Raw genomic sequence first — 20,101 nt, forward strand, 5'->3', positions numbered from 1 at the left:
AACTCATCTCTAATCACTGATTTATTTGATCTTTGCCATGATGACAGTAAATAATATTGGAATAGAAGACACTTCTATACAGCTAAAGTGACATTTAAAGGCTTAACTAGGTTAATTAGGTTAACTAGGCAGGTTAGGGTAATTAGGCAAGTTATTGTATAATGATGGTTTGCTCTGTAGACTATACCCCCCCCCCCCACCCCCCGAAGAGGCTAATAATTTTTACCTTAAAATGATATTTTAAAAATTAAAAACTGCTTTTTTCTAGCCAAATTAAAACAAAAAAAGATTTTCTCCAGAAGAAAAAAAATATTATCAGATATACTGTAAAACTTTCCTTGCTCTGTCAAACATCATTTGGGAAATATTTAATTTGAAATGTATTTTATTTAACAGGGACAAAGCTCATTAATAAACAGTAGAACTATAAATAAGCCAGAGTTAGCCACAAGGGCTAATTTTCATCTGTTGCCACCTGCCAGATTTTAAAAGGCAACCTAAAATCCAAAAACACATCATCACACATACAAAAACAGTAAAGTTAAATATGACAAAGGGATAAATCAGAAGAATTTCTTAAAATGTTAGACAAAAAAATTAAAAATGATTACCAACTTGATTTGCTTTTAGTCATTTCTTTAACTCATCTTTAAATGTTGAATCATTTGTAACACCCCTTAAATCCATAGGAAGTGTGTTCCAGAAATGACTGACTCTAACTGAGAAGACTGATCGTGCAAAAGTTGTACGCCTAAACTGCACACCACAGTCAGTTTTGTTTTCTAAAAAAGAAAACAAAATTCACAGGAGGGCTAATAATTCTGACTTCAACTGCAGATCACGGTGAAGGTGTCAGAATCATCATTGAAGGCATCCAAATACTTCAATTTGGGCAATAGTGCTGGTGAAGGAATGCTATTATTATGTTAATATTCCTTGCACGTGTAACATGTTTACAAAATTCACTTACCTCTAAGCTGCTACTTTGCACTTTTGCCATACTGCACCTAATTGCACTACAATAAATACCTCAACTTGGTCATATTCTGGAACAATAGGATATATGGTAATTGTTCACAGTTTATTATTGTCTATTTATTCAATTTATCTTGTACTATATTAGTTAAATGTTTAGTTTATGTCTAGTGTGTGTCATATTTTTGTTTTTAAATTGCACATTGGAGTATGGGAGAAACGCAATTTCAGTCTGCTGTGTAATGTACTGTTGCATGGTTTGATTGACAATAAAGTTGACTTGACTTGATTTATGGTGCTGTATATTAAACAATGCCCTCACATGTATTTATCAGCAGCCAGCCTAATGATTTTATTTATTTCTTGTTTATATTAGGTATCTACAGAATTTAGTAGTTAAAACTGTCATTCGTAAGAGATTCATGTCATGCTCATTTTGCATTCCAAAGTCAATGATTGATTCCTTTTCCTAAGCTTTAAATGCCACATGAAATTGCTTGATGCTTTTGTGCCTTGTATTATTATTTTTTTGTTCAAAACACTACAGTATTTAATATAAATATTTATTGTATATTTTCACATGGGTTAGCATTTCCATATAGAATGTGTGTGTGTGTGTGTGTATGCAATATTCTATAATACACTTTAAAAATAGGTGGGTGCTAATGTTTTTCACAGGGGAACTGTTTTCGTCTATGTACTTCTCACAGAATCACAGCTGGGCATGCCGAGACGTTTGCCTGCTGCACTGAATGAAGCTCTTCCAAGCTTTAATGTCTGAGTATGTGTTTTTGCTGTGGCAAATTAGTCTGTCAAATTAGCCCATGGGCTTCGTCAACATTCCTCACGTCTGATGCATCAGAACATCACCCGATATTACATTTTAATACAAATAACATAGCTAAGCATGCCAAAACGGATCATTAGCATCATGTTCAGGTGACATCGAAAATAATAATTCAAAGTAAACAACAATAATAGTAGATGTCTACAAAATCCATCATCTATATGAGGATATAAAACGCAATCTACATGGGAGATCAGCTTCATAGAGAACTCATAACCCCGTCACAACAGCGGCTGCTTTGAGAATTGGCAGAAACAAGCCGACGCGTGCAGGAACCAACTTGTGTTAATATATCAACAGCATAAGACCCTCATTATTACCTCATCAGACAGACACAACAGCGTCTCTTCAAAGAGCGAGCCTCCTTTGTGTTTGTCATAAGGATGAAACGGATCAGATGATACAGCAGTCTTTGGTTTGCAGGATAAGCCAACTTGGAGATCTGCAGGCCCAGACAACATCTGTAGGGAAAAATCTGTAGAAAGGAATTAAAATGTGTTCAATTTACAGTAGCTACTTGCAATCGTAGCATAATCAAATTCGCCCATGTTAGCTCAGATGAACTGTAAGTTAAAGGTGCTGTTTGTACAATTTTGACTTTTCTAAATCATAAAAAAGTAAGAAACATGCTGAGTTAACATACCCCAGCAAACAATTTTGTGTTTAAAAGACGTCTGAAAGACACCTACATGTAGACAGCTTGGCTAAAACGAGGCTAAACTTGTGCTGTCATCAAAGAATAGCCTAAAACTAGACTAGTCGTCAAATAGACAGATTAGACAGACTTTATATGTGTAGTCATTCATTTCTGTTTATTTGACGACTAGTCTAGTTTTGGCCTATTCTTAGAAGTCTATTGATTTTCACTAACAGCCCAGATTTAGCCTTGCTTTAGACGTCTTTTAGACATCTTTTAACCCTACACTTTAAAAAATTTTAACGGTAAAAAACTATAAAAATGCTACTGTACAAATCCGTAACCTGGTTAACGGTATGTTTCCTTAATATATACGGCGAATAACCTTAAATTGACTTGAATTCCCTGCATGGCACAACACTTTTTATGCAATAGGTTGACATTTATATGGATCTTTTTAGTTGTTTCCCCATCAGTTATGTACATTAAAGATTTATGTTACATCTCATGTGGATAAACAATGTTTATTTCATGACTTTAATTTTATGCGTGTTACCATACTGGTGTTTAGTAGCTGTGTGAATTAGAGATCTGCGCGGGACTAAATTTTGAATCCCGCTCCCGCCCGCACCCGCCAGGTTTTAGACCGCTCCCGCTTATATTAAGAATTTATTGTCCCGCTGCCCGCCCCGCCCCGTTTTCTGGCCGCCGCGCCCGATCCCGCTAAAGAGCGGGGGAGAACAAAACCGAAAATCCCCCAGCTATACAGTCCAGACAGCCAAGCTGTGTGTATAAACACAGACACACACAGCACCAAGCACACACACACACAGACAAATCTCTCTCTCTCTCTCACACACAAGTACCAAGCAGACACACAGGCGTTTGCTGTTATATCAACTCAAAGGCTTGTAATACCATGTATCAAGTACCAATGTAATACCAAAAGGTTTTATATAAAGGTATATAAATACTGAGTCGCGCCAGCTCCGGGCCGCAGCGCACATTACTCTCGGGCCGATTCCGGTGCGGATGCGGCAGCATCGGCTCGCTTACCGCCGCCGCATCTGGCCCGATTGATTCGGGCCGGAATCGGGCAGTGAGTCCACAAGCATCCGGAGTCCGGCAGCCGGAGCCGGGCTGAGTGGTAAGTCTCCGGCAGGCGAGAATCTAGCCAGAACTGGCCCGAGTGTATTTTTCTATCTGGGAAAGCTCTCTCTCATTCGCGCGCGCGCACTAACATACACACACACAAGCACCAAGCAGACACACAGGCAAAGCTCGCTCGCTCGGTCTCTCTCTCTCTCTCTCTCTCATAGCAATATCCGTGATATTGCTAGACAGCCCGCTCCCATCCCAAATTAAACCCGTTACCGACCGTTCCCGCGATTTATTCGAAAATTTATTCCCGCGCCGCGGGACAGCCGCGGGAATGCAGACCTCTAGTGTGAATGACACTAGGCACCTTCTATATACTGATACTCTTTTTTGCTTAAAAAGTTAATTGTGATGAGCATTGGCTCAATATATAACTTCCTCATCACCACCTGCATGTAGGTGTGCTAACGTGTCTAACAAAAGATGTATAAATGTTGATCATTGAAAATACAGACATTTTACCTCTATAAATTAACAAAATACGGTAATTTACCATAAAAATGAAAAATTACTTGTTTTTAACGGTAAAGTACTGGCAAACACAGCTGCCGGTTTATTACCGTAAATTTTACGGAATTATTTTTTACAGTGTATAAACCTGCACGTATCATATTTGAAACACAAGTTTATAATAATATCCTGATCAATACTTTGTTTAAAAATCTGTTGTATATGATTTGATACTTGTATTCTCCCCCCTTGGGGATTTTCAGGACTAAACTTTTTTTTTTTTTGATAATCTTCCTTATCACAGCTGTCTGAATGACCATCATCATGCATGGCCTGAGGACTCTATCCCTCCTCATCATCTTCCCCTATGGCACTTTAATTGCCATCTATTATTATGGACTCTGCATTTGTACAGTATTGAAATCGTTTGACATTGATGAAATGCTACAAGACACTGGAGAACAAATAAACCTGTGCAATATATTCAAAGATACCGCTAGTACGCCTACCACAAAGTGAAATAATAAAACATTGAAAAATATGCTTAATGTAAAAAATAAAAATAAATAAAGAAATAAACTGTCTGAAATGTTCTTTTTTTTGTCAAAATGTTGAGGGCAAAATTATTGTTTTGTAATTAAAATTAAAAAGTTGCACTAATGCTAATGTATCAAATGTTATACAAAATAAATATCATGAAAAAAAATACGTTTTTTTTTCTAGATGGTTTAATCAACATCTGTTCCAGAAAATTAGAATTTTCTGACTATTTTTTGATATGTCAGATCTTACAGGGTTAAAAAAATATATTGGTGGGTACCCAGCAGGCACCGGAGGTCACACAGATTTAAAATTGACGTTGAAATTCAACATTCAACTAACTTTATATTTTGGTTGTTTATAGCAAAAAAAAAAAAAAAAAAAGGCTATTAGTACCTTAAAGGGAGTAAACTCATTTTATCTGGGAAATGTTAAGTTATATTCTTTTTTTTTTTTCAAAAGTATGCACAGTTAATCTTCTTAATACTTTTAAGGCAATTGGTGTTCTCCCTTTCTGAAGTAAAGTCATCTAATTGCTTACATATGCGATATATATCACAATTAATGCACTGTAAAACCCAAAAAGTTAAAGGTAACTCAAACTATTTGGGGAAACTGATTGCAACAAACCACTTAAGTTCAAAAACTAATCCAAATGAGTGCTTTGAACTTAATCCATTTAAGTAAATTAAGCAATATGAGCAAAGTAAAACCCAATAAATGAAGAGAATTTAAACCCACTAAGTACTTTAAAACCCAATAAGTTAAGGCAACTTAAGCTGTTTGAGGAAACCGATTGCTACAAAACATTTGAGTTAGAAAAAAAATGTATTCATATGAGTACTGTGAAAACAAATTAATTAACCCAAACAAATTGAGATAAACTACACTCATTTCATTTGATAAAGTTGACTGTTGGGTTTTACAGTGTGTTCATGTAAAATATGTGAAAATGATGAAATTGAAATTAGTTATTTTTACAGTAGCTATTTATGTTTATACAGAAAGTGAATGCAAAATCAAAAAAGCTAAAATATTAAATGAACACCAGTGGTTTAGTGGATGTGTAGATTTAAACGATGGGCTTTCAAAATCACTGAATCTTTCTTCAGGTGCAGACCTGGAAATCATCCATTTTTCTCCCTGTAACCACACGATGTGATAAAAGCATGTGAAGAAAACAATTAAGTGCTAAAATAGATATCAGATGATAATGAACATGGATTTTAACCACAATGAGTCTCATCAGTCAAAACAAGTACTGGGGCGCCAAAGAAAACCAATCAGACATTTGGAGTTTTGATTACAATCAAAGTCTGTCTGAAAACACAGTCACTAGTGGGAAAGAAATAAGACATTGCTGGTCCTATTGGCTCTGTTACTTTAACACAGGATAAAAGCAGCTGTCTGTACAGTGATTTAATGTTACCCAAATCAGTCAAGAAAGTTTCCAGGTCATTTTTTTTAAAATCACAAATACCTAACAAAAAGAAAATACTGTACATCTTATATTAAGCAGTATTTGACTTTTTTTCCTCCCTACAATGTAAAATTAATGCCATAACATTTAGGCAGTTTACCCTTTCAAAATGTCACTATTGTAATGCAAAACATTATATACAGTATATATATTTCACATTAACTAATAAACATTATAAGAACAGTAAACATATATATAAAAATTATATAATTTTTTCACTGCTTAGAATTAATCATAAAATTTACATTAGATATCACATACGGACCCTGAGTATGCGTCAATAGCGCAGTCACCTTTGTTCAGTGCTCCCCGGACAAATGTCATTTAACCGCTCTAGTCAAGACTGAAGCCAATCTGAAGATGCTGGACTTTAGTGCTGCGTACAGGTGTATTAACGAGCAAACAAAGAAAAAAAACGCACAAAGGCAGAACATTTCATAGGTAAGATTTCGTTTTTTAAGTTTTTGCATGATACGAACTTTTGTGTTAAACAAGTGCTATTGATGATAATACAGTCACTTACTGCACTGACCATGAGGCAAAGTAGCATCAACTAGCACTAAAATAATTTATAATAATTAAATAAAATCAGTACGATTGCTAGAAACCATTTAAGTTAAAAAAAACTAATTTATTTGAGTACTGTTAACTTCATTTAAGTTTAAGTAATTAGGTATTTAATTAACTCATTACCTTCAACAGTGAGTTCAAAACTGAGTAGATTAGATGAGTAGATTTAACTTTTAGTCAATTTTGAGTTAACTACACTCATTTCATTTGGTAAAGTTGACAGTTGCGTTTTAGTGTGTTTATTTTTATCACTTCAATTAATGCAGCTCATTTCCATTCAATGTAACTTATTAAGCATTATATCATTCATTTTAAAAGTTAACCTTATATTTTGCTCAGTGTAAAGCAAAAATTAGAAAATTGCAAACTTTGTGCAAATTATTTTCTTTTTTCTTTTGATTCTGGAGTGAAATACTGCACATTTTGCCTTCTGTTCACATAAGCCCAGTAGAGACCGTAATAAATAGTGTATTCTCCGCCCTGTACAAGTATAAATTAGCACAGGGCAGAGGGCACTTGCAGGCTTACGCACTGCACTGTGAGCGTGGTCATGCTACTTACATGGAGACTGCGGCAGTAATACGGCGAATTATACGATAAACTAACTCCAGATGTGGCCATCATGCGCAGGCCTGGAGCTGACAGTGCATCTGCAGTAGCTTTTCAGTGATCAACTCGCGCTCTATCTGTCTTTTTCAACGACACACGCACACAAACACTGCGGACAGTCTACAATGTTTGGGTTTTTTCAGCAGATTGCTTCCATACCTGGCATCGCAAACACTCGGTGACTCCGTTTCCTTCCACTTGGGCAGAAATAAAGGCCGTATTAGCAAATAGTGTTTATTTAACCCCTTAATAGATGCACTCTGGTGGAGGCTGAAGGTGGAGGCCCTTCTCCAAACAAAGCCTTTAGTTCTGTGCTGCTGACACCTTGATTAATGTGAACTAACACTGCAATTACCAGCCGTGCTATTGAAGATCTGAAGACGTGTTGTGAAACGCACTGCAGTTACTAGAGTTGTGAAATACTGTCAAAAACAAAACAAAAACAAAAAAATGCATGTATGAAGAAGCAAAAAATGATTAAGTTAAAATGATAGCAAATGTTTAGACAGTTACATTATACAAGACAAAATACATTTGTGACTCTAGATCACAAAACCAGTCATAAGGGTCAATTAGATATATTTGTCATGTGAAAGCTAAATAAATATGTCTTTGCGTTGGTTTGTTCGCATATGAGAATATTTGGTTGAGATAAAACTAATCTATAAATCTGGAATTTGAAGATTAAAAAAATATTCATTTTGACAAAATCTTTAAAGTTGTGCAGATTAAGTTTTTAGCAATGCAGATTAAAAATTAAGTTGATCAAAAATTACGTTTTGATATATTTACAGCAAAACATTATCTTCACCAAAAATTCTAATGATTTTTGCCATAAAATATATATTTTTTGACCAATTCAATGTATTTTTGAGTATTCCTCAAGTACCAAAGAATGTTAGCATTAAATAATTTGTTAAATACATCACAGGAGCAAAGAAAAAAAAAACCATTTCGGCTGTTTGCCTTCGACGACATAACTACTCCTGCTGCTGCCGCCTATTACTGGCTACTTTGTTATGTCACTAAAATATATTGTGTCATAGCACCAAACTTATTTTGTACAGGTCTGTGATATACTATACGTTTAAATTGCCTAAAAATATATCTGTGCAACTTAAAAACGAAAAGTTTAGAAGCCCAGGATCACATTTATGCAACAAATAATAAAAAAAGATGAAATCTATTAATTATAAAATGTTAAATTGCTTTAAATATACATTAATGTAATATTAAGAAATAATTTATAAAATAATAAAATTACAGAAATGTTTATTAGAAATAAATAAAAAAAAATTACAGTTTTTGTCTCAAACACTCTCAAAACTATAGGTATACAAATCTGTCACTGGGGTGTTACCTTTTCAAAAGGTACACTTTTGTACCGTACAGGTGGACATTCCATTAGGGTCCACTTCTGAACCTTTAGGGTTCACCTTTGTCCCTTTAAGTTACTGTAAAGTGCACATTTGTACTTTTTAGGTTATATGTACTTTTGAAGACATGTTAGGAACAAAAATGTACCTTTTGAAGAGATACTGACTCAGTTAGGGATGTCAAGATCCAATCATGTGATCGGAAATCGGGCCTGATCAAAGTTTCAGACTTGATTGAAATTGGATGTTACCTCCCGATCATATATATGCGCGCACACACACACACACACACACACACACACACACACACACACACACACACACACACACACACACACACTTGAAGTCCGAATCAGTAACCTGTTGTTCCCAGTTGAGTTCTTGATATCGAGGATGCATCGATGCAGACTTGAACGCAAAACTCGCTCTAAAAGTTCCAGAAGTCATTGTAGCTGATTCTGAAAAAAGCAGGTGGGAAGCGCAGCATTTTTTGTATGTTTATTATTAAAGTTCAGAGATATGACTTTATATTTATCTCAGGAGTTGCCCCTAAATGGTTTAAATTAAAAAGTAGGACAGCAATAAATTGCTGTATGAATGCTGTAATGTTTAAATAATTTCCGTTAAAAATGCATGAAGGTCATGTGACCATCAGGAAGAACGCAGAATCTCATTATTCAGAGCACGTGCTCTCTGTTCTCGCAATCTCTCAAGTCCAAAAGTGACGAATTAATGTTATTTCTTACTTGATTGTTCAAGCTATCTCACAGGAGTGCTTTTTTTTTTTTACAGAGTTCTTGAACGTTCAAATAGGGTAAATTAAATAGAAAGTAAGTTTCTTAAATTTAAATCGAATCTGATTTCGGTATCGGCAGATATTCAAAATCAAGTGACTCGGACTCGAGGGCAAAAAAACCTGGGGCCTCATGTATCAATGCTGTGTACGCACAAAAACTTTGCGTACGCCAAGTTTCACGCTCAGAATCGTTCACGTTTGGATTTACTAACAATGAACTGAACGTGGGCATGTGCGCAGCTTCACGGCAGCTTTCTGGCTGGCGTACGCACATTTTTTGTGCGTGTCTGTTTTATTTCCATTGGCGACTCCTAGAGGCAGTTGTGTTAAATTCCTCTCTACAAAGTGTCTGAGCCTTGCAATGGCAGCTGTATGAGACGGGTTCAGCAGGTATATAAGTTTCCATACCATACATTTGACCAGCTAAACATTAAAGCGCAATTTGCAGCGGTCGCCTGTTTTCCCAATGTAATCTGAGCGGTCTACCGCACGCACATTGCTATAAAGACACTATCTGAAGATGAATTTGCATGCATGAATCAGAAACATTTCCATTCAATAAATGTGCAAATAAAATATGATGCTTATTGATATGAACTTATTGATGATTCCTACTTGTCTTTCTCGTGATAAATAGTTGGCAAAATCTGATATGTAGCGGGGGAAAAAACAAGAAAGAATTTATTAGACGCTGGATTCGAACCGAGTTCATGCTCGAACGTATCAATTCATGATGACATGCGTCTTATGAGTAGCACCACTGAGACTGTTAAGCGTCCTGCAACATTTTACAGATATAAACCACACTATTTCTTTTTTTTAATGCACTCAGTGCGATGTTCAGACCCAACTGTGTTGACCGCATCAGCTAAACTCTCCCACTCTATTTTTTTTCTTTTGTTGTTAATTCCGGAGAACAAACTTGCAAATAACACCGCTTTTCTCCGGTCTACCTCCGAAAGCAGCAACTCCAATTCACATTCTGTTCAAAGTTTCTCTTTTTGCTTGCTTTTGCCTTTGCTTTTTCGTTGGGTTTTGCCATTAGCATAGTCATTAGCATATTCATACGGGGGAGGAGGCAGGGAGGGGTTTTGTGCTCGTGCATGTTGCGCTCAGTTTCACGTTCATTCAGATGTACAATAGAATATGCGTGAGATTCGGCATATGCAGTGTTTCATACATCTGAAATTTTTTCTGCGTACGCACATTTACAGCTTCGTGCGTACGCAATGTTTTAGTAAGATTTCCACGCAAGTCTTCGTACATGAGGCCCGTGATCTGGACATCCTTTGCCCCAGTGACATATTTGATAACTTATTGTCTGAGCGTGTATGGGGGACGATTGAATAATATTGTTTACATTTAGTTAATTATACAATGCGGCTAATAATAAAACAATTGTTCAGAAAAAGAGGAAACGTTCCTCACCCTTTACTCACACGTAAATAGTTCTAAAAAGAAATACTATGGAAGTCGATGGTTGTTGTTGTTTTTTTAGCTTTCTTCAATATATCTTCATACTAGTTTGAAAGAAGTCAAAGGTGAGACAACATTTTTGTGTGAAAAATCCCTCTAATACACAAAAACCCCAATGAAAACTACACAACTAATATTTTTTATTTTGTTCCATTACTGTTCAAAACATCCCGCTTTAATCACACAAGTCAACTACTAAACAGTCACTTAAATTCAGATAAAAATCACTGGAGCACACATTACAAATTATAATTGGATTATTAGTAGGAACTTGTGCATACTTCATGAAAGAAAGCTCAGTGAAAGTAATCAATAAGACAGCTTTGCAACGGAAAAGCGATGTGATTTTAAAAACCTAAGCCATAATGTACAGATTGCATATGCATCCTGCCGCGTAAAGCACTTTCACCAATATGACAAATAAGAAGAAAAACTAATTACCATTCTTCTGCTGTTTTCAGCAAAGAGGAAACAAATTCAGCTCATTACACCGAAGTCGAGTTTGCTTTATGGAAGTGCTTTGACTTTCCAAGTCATTAGAACCAACGCAGTGGGGGAAATTGTTTTTACAGGAAAATAAACTCCCTCGATACGCTTTTAAGGATCAGAGAAGGCAGCGTCTCCATCAAATTACATTACGAGACAAACACGACAGCGCAAATGAAATCAAGCAAACTGCTAGCGCTTTCACAGATGGTGCGCGGCCCTCTGTGTGTGCGTGCCGAATTACCATGCAAACTTTGGTGATCAGCAGAAATAGTCATGGTGGTTTGACCAAATGTAGCCAAAGCAGTTGTAGCTGTCCTGTCCGTTTACAGGCCGCAATGCGCATGAAAAAAAGCCGTCACGATGTGGAAGAGGAAGTTTGCTTAGCTGCTCCTTCAGAGCCAGGTGCAAAAGTTGGCCAGACGCGCTCTCTCTCCTCGTTTTAAGTCGCTTTTCATCACCTAACATCTTTATCAAACCCATGGGCCTAGTTTGTGTTTTCTTTTTCTCCTCCGTCTTGGGGGGCCTGCTCTGTAAATTACAGCGGCTGATGGAGAGCGTTCCCTTGTGCCTTTGCACATGATTAATGCATTTAAACGTTCACGTAAAACATGCACTTCTCAAAGTCTTTTTGATTACAAGTAGTTTGGTTGTAAAACGCCTCTGCAGACCGTGCGCATTTTGACTTTGCTGCCTCTTGAATTTTCCACTTTTTTCTCCTCTCTCTTTCTTTCATTCTTATGCTACATTTGCCTGTAAAGTTAAATGGTTTTAGTGAGTGGAAAGGATTGGCGTGGAGATTTATTTGACCCATAGGAGGTGGTGTGGACTGCTTGGAAGAGCTGTAGTCTATCTCTTCAAACTAATAGCGCTATAGGCGTTTTACTGGGTTTAATTCCTTTTCGTTGGCTGCAAATTTATTGACGGTAATGTTGAAATGCAACTCGCTTGGGAAGACTGAAGCAATAAGAGAACCATTAGAATAATCTCAGAAACTCTCAGACTAAGAGAAAAAGAAAATGTCTAGGACTCAATTGAGAGCCACTGATCGCAGACAATATTTAAACTGAATTGACCTTATACACACACACACACACACACACACACACACACACACACACACACACACACACACACACACACACACACACACACACACACACACACACACACACACACACACACACACACACACACACACACAAACAAAAATAAAAAATTGGCTGGATGTTTAAACTACTTATTTAAAATGAGCTGAATCAACAATTCTTGAAGTGGTTTTGTGGGGTTAGTTAATCGATTTGTGTTGGCACAACATGGTAATTGTGTGAATCTCAGCATTTTTTACAGTGTATGAGAGATGCAAACTAGGGTAACTTTAATATCAGAAAACTACTTATATGAAGTCTTCAACTCTGAAACCTGGACTGGTTTCAATTTATTAGAATTTCTTCTTAAGCTGCTTTGACACAATCCACATTGTAAAAGCGCTACAGAAATAAAGATAAAAATCTGGAATCTGAGGGTTAAAAATATCAATTTTGAGAAAATATCCTTTAAAGTTGTGCTAATTAAGTAATGCAGATTAACAACTAAAAAATTAAGTATAAAATAAGAAGAAAATAAAGATTTAATATATTTACTGTATTTGCAAAATCTGCATGAAACATGATCCTTACTTACTTTAAATTCTAACAAATAAATACACACACACACACACACACACACACACACACACACACACACACACACACACACACACATATATATATATATACATGCATAAAAAAAAAAGTCTTCAACTCTGACAACTGGACTGAAGCAGTTTAAAAAGAACAGGTAAAAAAAATGGTTCTAGTCTTACAGTCATGTGCATTCTTTGACCATTCATAAACAATTAATATTCACTTCTGTATTAGTTATTATTAATCTTAAATTATAAGGTATACAACCCTGTTTTAGGTAACTCATGTAATTTTTCTTTATGTTATCCCAAACAGTGACTACACTTGATATTTTGTAATTAAATATTAAAAATAGATCTACAATAAATCAATGTTGCCCTGGATGACAAAGCTATAAATAAGTTGCATGAGATAATTTGGCAATCGCTAAAAATACATTGCATGGGTCAAAATTGGTGATTTTATTTTACTGTATGTCAAAAAAAAAAAAAAATTAGAATATAAAAGTGAACATCATGTTCCATGTAGATGTCTTGTAAATGTCCTGCTTTAATATATATTAAAACTCTCACTCAATACTGTAAACCACAGACACAGGGAGAACATGCAGACTCCACACAGAAAGACCTCTTGGTCCAGCTGAAACTCAAACTAGCAACCTTCTTGATGTGAGGAAACCATGCTGACCATTTAAACACTGTGCCACCCTATATCAAAACTACATTTTTGATTAATAATGTGCATTGCAAAGCACTTTTTTGTACCCCTAGATTTCAGATGTAAATAAATAATGTTGTACCTCAGCTAAATATTATCCTATCCTAACAAACCAAACCTATTGTCCTTTCCAAACAATAAAGATATCAACTGAAACCTTATTTATTTAGCATTAACATTTTGTATAAATCTCAATAATAAAAAATACATTACTGACACTTATACAGCACACAGTCAAGATGCCACACGACCGAATTTCGCAAGCTCAAACTGTAGTGATACTGCAGCTTAACTCCAAGGCACTCGAAAACACTAGACTTCAACAGGGTAACAGAGATCATGTGCGTCTGGAGTTTTTTTTCAACACTGGTCTCTTGACTTATTAGAATATCTAAACAACACTAAGATAATATATTGAACACAAGGGCAGGTTTTTTTCCATTATAGTTTTTTCTCTCTCAATGCTGAATTAATAATGATTGTTGAAACTATTTTAGTGTTCTTTAGATATTCTAATGAGTCATGAGACCACGGTGATCAAAAGAAACTCCAGACTGTTACTCTCATAAAGACAAGTGTTTTCTTGAAAAGCATGGGTGCAGTTTTAAGGAATAGACATGTAAATAAAGGCTTTTACATTTATTTTCACATTGTTTTCCACATTTTTCGAGTGCCTTGGATTTACTTTTTGTCAAAAAAAGTTACTTTGTTAAAGTTGATTTTTGATATTTTAAAAAAAGTTCGACAAAGCAGAGATCAAGATCTCATAATGCAATTCGTAACTGTTGAATCTGTAAACTGAAAAAAAAGAAAAGAAAAAAAACTTAAATCATGAAATACAGATCCTGAAAACCCCCCCAGATATTATCAACATAGGCTTATTCTGAAAACGTAGCCCTATATACATTTTTGGAGATTATGAATTGTGTAGCCAGAAGTAAGTACGGCTGCATTTTGCTTTTAAAACAAACAATATGGGGTGGTATGACGCTTTTCCTTTTGGCACTTACCAGCTGACCGCTTATCTCCATATGGACAGCTTTCATAATGCTATCAGTTTGTCCTGTTAGCTCGATATTTACGTCAGCAGACTTGAGATGCAGAGACGAGTTGACCATAAGGACAGGGTTCGAGTCTGGTAAAGAACTGTTCCAGAAAGTAAGACTAAAACAGAAGCCAAAAAATGTAATAAACAAGTAAATAACAGGGTGAGAATGTGGTAAAACCTGAAAACATGGTTAAAATCAGTTGAGGGCTTTTCTCTTTCTGGATTGCATTTTAAAGCTGTTGTTGGGTTTAGGGAAGTGGGTGGACACTGGTCAATCGGTGCTTTTGAAAACACTATTGGTTGGGTTTAGGGAGGAGGGTGGGTCAGTCGATCAGTCAGTCAGTCGACAGTGGCCTCTGGTGGATTTACACGAGAAAATCAGGCGCAGATGGCACTAACAAGAGAAATTTGAGTTCTGAAAAAGCGTACACAGCAGCCTTTGGTGGATTTGTGAAAACAAAAACTGCAGAAAAAAAAGTACCTCCTGGATCTTCAGAAATGTGTATAGCGGTACGTTTTCAGAATGAGCCTGAGTTGGATATTATTTTGTGTAGCAAAAGAAAACATGGCAGCCTCATCTGCAGCTACGAGGCTCAACAACAAAAAAAAAACTGAAAACAGAGCTACAGTGGTTTCCCTGGTTGCAACAGCTGATAATTTGCAGCACTTTACCAGAAGCACGTGGCACAGAAATGCTTATTTAAGAAATATTTCACATTGTCCGATACACTATGTACAGTAGCTAAATTCAAAATGGATTTTTTAGAGTGGAAAAAACTATTTATTTAATGAATCAACTAAACAATCATTCCATTAATCTGATGCAAGGAATAAAAGAAAAATGTTTAAGAAACATAAGCAATAGCCAAAGTAAGAATATTTTTAAGAGTTAACAACAAACTTCTCTCATTACTATTTATATTTCATTTCATAAGCTCGAAGCGTCATAAGGATCTACGGTGGGCTTGTTTGTTATTTGTTTGGGTGTTTGCGAGGTTTTCAAAACCCAAGCCCGTGGCACTCTGGGTGGTCATCTGGCCTGCCAAAGATGCCCCCTTAATGTTTGGATTGGGCGATTTATTTATTTGTCTTCAGAATTAATATGCAAAATGGAAAGTGCAATCCTCTTTAGCACATCCCGCTAACAGCAGGTCGTTCATGCGTCCAGACTGTGGTTGGCCTGCTCAGACACTCGCTGGCATGCACAGATGACCGAGGTGCACTGGCACACCCCACCCACTCTCAGTTTAGTGGGCAAACATTTATTCACCCATTCAAGTGCATAATCACCCTTTCTGAACACAGCTTAAAAATATGCCGGAGATGTCAATAGTGTTTGCATGCAAAAAAAAAAAAAAAAAAAAAAAAAAAAAAAAACTTTTGTAGGTTACAATTTTGTCAAATAAATATGCTTTTAAATATGATGCATTGATTTTGTACAATAATATCATTTGTATAGTATAAATGTATTCAGATATCACCAGGTTTATTATCATCACACAATTTCTGCCTTTTTGAATTCCTTTTAACCCACTTTTAATACATTTTTCTTCTGTTTTAAATTAATTTTTATCTTCTTTTGTGGTTATTTTATTATTCTTTTAATCCTCTTGTTTATGGATAGATGATGGAGGATAGAACAACAGACAGATAGAACGATAGACAGACAGACAGACAGACAGACAGACAGACAGACAGACAGACAGACAGACAGACAGATAGATAGATAGATAGATAGATAGATAGATAGATAGATAGATAGATAGATAGATAGATAGATAGATAAGTAGCAGTGCGATAGCAGAGTAGCAGTGCAATATGGATGTATATTGGCACTGGTGGGAGGCGTGCGTTAAGGCCGAGTGCCTTAATGTCCCACTAGTGACGATATACAGCCACATCGCACTGGTACTTATGCGATATTGCGTTTAGACAACAATTTATTCAACAGCAATTTAACAGGCATAATCATCTATATAAAAACAAAACAGGTCATTTTTGCTCACATTTTAAAATTATAGGCTGAACAACATGAAATGCCATCAGTCTAAAGAGATTTCCAATTATTTCTCTGTTGCAATCAGGATATCACAAAAATTAACCCCTAAAAATCCAAAGCAAAGCAAATACTACATTATGTTGTCCAACAGCAGCTATATTTGTCAAACTGTAGTTAGTTTACTGATCTGCTGTCAGTTTATGTGGGGGGAGAAATACAGAAAGAGGAGCGAGGAGGCTGTACGTGTTCTGCTATCGCAGAATATCGCATAGCTATCAGCCATCAGATTCGAGAACAAGACAGAACTGTTGTATAAATATATACACTATATGTATGTATGTATGTGTATATATATATATATATATATATATATATATATATATATATATATATATATATATATATATATATATATATATATATATATATATACAGAGAGAGAGAGAGAGAGAGAGAACAACAGACAGACAGAAAGAAATTAAACAGTGATTAATAAGTAATTTAAATACAATTTTAATAATTACTTTTTGAAGCTCCTTAACCAACACTATAGATAATGAATCATATAAACGACAATATATTAATATGTACCATATTTGAACACTGTGCGCTTTGCTCCAATGTCCTTAAATATATATTTTACTAATACAATGGGATTATATTAAAATCCAATGTAACAGTTTTGCAAACAAATAGTCAATAAACATAAACAATAAACAAATACCGAATAAATTATTTAAATCTTGAAAAGTCCCAGCAAATCACAAAATTTATTACATGCTACTTCAGCCTCACTGAATAGAGATTTGACCTGCTGTCACTTCTTTTTCCGCCCTCTCCGCACTTGCTTTGTATTTAGTGTGCCTGGACTGCTACTCCAGTCATCTGGTACGTATTACCTGCACACATGCTCCAGACAGCACCGGTTGACATTCAGGGTTAAACAAATCCAGCCAGCGCACAGGCCATAGATCAGTCCAACACCGGCGCACTCACACGGGCTACTGTGTACATCCACTCCTGCTTTTCTACAGTTGCAACTCCCCGAACAGCATGTTCTGGTGTTTTTGTTTCATTACTTGTCATGCTAGCAGATTATTAGAAGAGAACATGCAGTACATTAATTGCAAGGACAGTCTCCCCGAGGGAAAGGAGTGAATTTGCTATGCAGTTGTGCCTGTTTAAGCACAGTATTTTAGCATAAAATTCCTGCTTCATATTCGCCAGCCAAATGCAACCTAGTCCTGTTAAAATAATACACATATTGCTAAAAGTAAACCGGGTGCTTAAAAGACAAAACAGACAGATTGTGAGATCTGTTTCTGGCATGGTTTGCATTGCCTAACATCTGGTAGAACATAGTCTTTCTGTATCTGAAAATAACTAACATTTCTGCAGAATAATGTACACTCACTGGCCACTTTATTAGGTACACCTTTCCAACAGCTCGTTAACGCAAATTTCTAATCAGCAACTCAATGCATTTAGGCATGCAGACATGGTAAAGACGATCTCCTGCAGTTCAAACCGAGCATCAGAATGGGGAAGAAAGGTGACTTAAGTGACTTTGAACAAAGCATGGTTGTTGGTGCCAGATGGGCTAATTATTTCAGAAACTGCTGATCACCTGGGATTTTCCTGCATAACCATCTCTAGGGTTTACAGAGAATGGTCTGAAAAAAAGAAAATATCCAGTGAGTGGCAGTTCTGTGGGTGTACACAGAACCAAGGTATGCAGAAGAGCATCTCTGAACACACCACATGTCCAACCTTGAGGCGGATGGGCTACAGCAGCAGATGACCCCACGAGTGCCACTCATGTCAACTAAGAACAGAAAACTGAGGCTACAATTCCCACAGGCTCACCAAAATTGGACAATAAAAGATTGGAAAAATGTTTCTGATGAGTCTCCATTTCCACTGCGACATTCGAATGGTAGGGTCAGAATTTTGCATCAACAACATGAAAGCATAGATCCATCCGGCCTTGTATCAACAATTCAGGCTGCTGGTGGTGGTGTGATGGTGAGCGGGAATAATTTCACTGCACTGTTTAACATTTGCACATTTAACATTTCCACATATTCATTGCACTGTTCACTTATTTAAACGAAATGCAGCCATACAGTACATACCTCTGGTTACATAATTTGTACTCTCCAGATATGTATACGGGGGTATGTTTTTACAATTAACCTGTGTTGATATTAAAAAATTTGATGTTGCGAAAAAAACAAAAAATTCTGCTAAATATATTATGATATGAATACGATTTCACCAGTTTTTTTATTTGCTCTATTTTACTTTTTTGTTGAACAGTATTCAGATAAAAACGTTTTTCTTACTTAGAGTTTTTGACTCTTTTCTAATCTGATAATGGGGTCAGTAAATTTACTGTAATGTAAAATAACACTATATAGTCTTTATCGTTCAAATAATTTAATACAATTAGCATTTGCTACACCTCCAAACGTCATAACTGTTTGTGCACAAATGCTTTAAACACTTAAAAATGCATGCAATTGATAAACTTTCCACTATGGCTAAACTGTGTTCTGTGCCTCCTGCATGGTCAAATATATTTCAGACTCTACAGTGCATATCCTGTGATGCAACTATTGTGCATGTGCACACTGCAATATCGATGCTAAAACGATATACTGTGAAGTTCTGATGAAGAATGTTAACTATAAAATCATCCACTGACTTCAATAGTATTTTTGGATCCTACTATCAATGTCAGTGTCTGTTTTTTTGCTTTTTTTTTAACAGAAGAAAGAAAATGGTAAAAATTTAGAATCACTTGAGTGTGAGTAAATGCGTGTCATTTTTAGGCGAACTATAGCCTTTTTAAATAGATTTTCCCCACTTACATGAATTGTTTTTGATTACCAATTAGTTTATAATTCTTTGAATAAAATAATAAAACATTTATAATTTAGCATCCTGTTTTTTTCCCCTTTCACCTCAATTACCTCATTTCTGGCTCAAACAATGCAGCCGCAGCTTGACTTTGGATTGATTTCTCTCAAGGTCCAGCATCAGCCGAGGAGCTGCCACTGAGATGAATGGTAACGCATGAGTTTTAATGGCTCTTTCCAGGTATGACTCCAGATCTCCTCAAACTGAACCTATAATCATATAATAGGTTAGTGGTTGAAATCACATATCAGGATCTCTAATTATAAGCCCACAACCGTAACTTAAAAAAAAAAAAAAAAAAAAAAAAAGGTTATAAATGACGTGCCACTT

General features: G+C 35.9%; 1 protein-coding gene across 15 annotated transcripts in view; it reads right to left on the reverse strand.

The window, feature by feature from the left end:
* runx2b (RUNX family transcription factor 2b) overlaps positions 1-20,101 on the reverse strand; it is a 292,292-nt gene that overhangs the window by 165,133 nt on the left and 107,058 nt on the right. For 8 of the 15 annotated variants that reach the window (XM_087296522.1, XM_087296532.1, XM_087296521.1 and 5 more), the window contains 2 exons: positions 19,825-19,980; positions 2,143-2,297 (listed from right to left, as the gene is read on the reverse strand). The exons of 2 other annotated variants lie outside the window; for them this stretch is intronic. The gene's annotated coding sequence lies outside the window, so the exon portion shown is untranslated. Of the gene's footprint in view, positions 1-2,142; positions 2,298-17,748; positions 17,896-19,824; positions 19,981-20,101 lie in introns of those variants that run through there. 5 more of the 15 variants (XM_087296525.1, XM_087296524.1, XM_087296529.1 and 2 more) reach the window with 2 other exon arrangements.

This window comes from Danio rerio, chromosome 20 (genome assembly GCF_052040795.2).
Source record: "Danio rerio strain M-AB ecotype USA chromosome 20, GRCz13ab, whole genome shotgun sequence".
Lineage (NCBI taxonomy): Eukaryota > Metazoa > Chordata > Actinopteri > Cypriniformes > Danionidae > Danio > Danio rerio.